This window comes from Austrofundulus limnaeus, unplaced genomic scaffold, assembly GCF_001266775.1.
Source record: "Austrofundulus limnaeus strain Quisiro unplaced genomic scaffold, Austrofundulus_limnaeus-1.0 Scaffold30, whole genome shotgun sequence".
Classification (NCBI taxonomy): domain Eukaryota; kingdom Metazoa; phylum Chordata; class Actinopteri; order Cyprinodontiformes; family Rivulidae; genus Austrofundulus; species Austrofundulus limnaeus.
Window position 1 is genome coordinate 3,248,167 of NW_013952432.1, and position 1,485 is coordinate 3,249,651.

Consider the following 1,485-nt stretch of genomic DNA (forward strand, 5'->3'; position numbering starts at 1 on the left):
TTAATTTTATAGTTTTGTGATATTAATAATGCTAATGTATTGATATTTTTCTAGTTTTGATTTAAGTTTGCTTGTTTAGCGTCGTCACAGTTGCTAGGTGACATGATGTACGCTGGGGTAAGGAGGGGAGGCTAGACTGTCCAAATCCACAGCCTCTTTTTTTCCGGTCTTCCCGGTCTACCAAGGACCAGGCCCACCTCGATCGGGTAGTCTGGGTCCTCCGGAGGACCCGGCCTGTCGTTTTGGACACAGCCCATATAATCGGCTGAAACACACCACCCGCCACCAGTTGTTCCAACAATAACGTTAGCATGCTGACGCGCTTAGCGGTGCTGCGAACAAACGTGTCCCCAGGGAAACAGTTCACTGGCAGCTGCGACAAAACGTTCCGCACCTGTTCAGGCTGKTTACACCGGTTTTCAGAAAACTCATATCATAACAAAAATAAAAACCAGTTTTCGGTACAAAACGGTATACCGCCCAGCACTAACGTGCGCTGCAACCTGCTGCAGATGAACACGACTCGTGACAGCTGGTGTTAGAAGTTCAGCTCTTTGAGTGTAGATGAGAGCTTCAGACGAACGCTGGTGTCGCCTGCGTTTCCTGAATGTTTCACAGCTTCACAAGTTTTCAGCCTCACCTGAGGTGCAGAGGCGCCYTGGCTTTTGTTGCTTTGAAAGCTTTTTTTCATGATTTCTTCAATATTAATATTTCTTTGCAGGTCAGAAGCTTTAAGAGACAGAAAAATCAAAAAGAGGAGATTTTAAAGAGGTTTATTCAGCTGCATTGTTCCAGTAAAACTAACGTTTTTAAAGTGGGTTACGTGTTTTTTTCCATTATTGCAAGATTTGCTGCTGAACAGAAGAGGATGTGGTCAAACGTGAGTAAAGCAGGGAGTTTGTGTAATCTGTGAAAAAGTCTCAGCTGTCATTGTTTCCTGGCTACACAAAGACAGCGCCGTGCAACTTTTAAAGACAATAAACTGTGGAATAATAAAATCACAACAGTCTGATCATGTAGCTGCACTCCGGCCGTCCGACAGGAACTGACTGGAGGTTTTGGTTGAAACCAGCAGACGCTGCTCAGTTTGAACCACATCATGAACTCTCAGGAGGACAAACAAATGAGCTAAAAGTACAAAAAATACAGAGAAGATCTGCTGAGCTCAGCAGATTTAATAAGCTTCGGTTGAAGTGATGAGCTGTGTTATCAGCCAACTTTAGCTGCCAGAACCTTCCAACAGAGCTGTGATGTCACGAGTGCTTTCATAACTGAACTATACCCCCAACATATACTGTATATATATTAGATACATGTACCYGTATCGAACAGTACTTTAGGTTCAATACACACTTGTATGGAACAATACAGATTGTTAAAATTTATTTTATCAACTTGTCTTCTGAAGATGCTCTGTGTTGAAGGATCAGTGGATCTGTGTTCGACTACTCCACCTAGGCTGTATTTTTGAGCACAGATCCACTG

The 1,485-nt window shown here is 43.3% G+C and overlaps 2 protein-coding genes across 2 annotated transcripts in view; one reads left to right on the forward strand and one right to left on the reverse strand.

Annotated features, from left to right (window-relative positions):
• The window catches only part of cdh23 (cadherin-related 23), a gene marked incomplete at its 5' end in the record, with an annotated part of 152,643 nt that overhangs the window by 55,550 nt on the left and 95,608 nt on the right, over window positions 1-1,485 (reverse strand).
• vsir (V-set immunoregulatory receptor) overlaps window positions 1-1,485 on the forward strand; it is a gene marked incomplete in the record, with an annotated part of 28,019 nt that overhangs the window by 15,103 nt on the left and 11,431 nt on the right.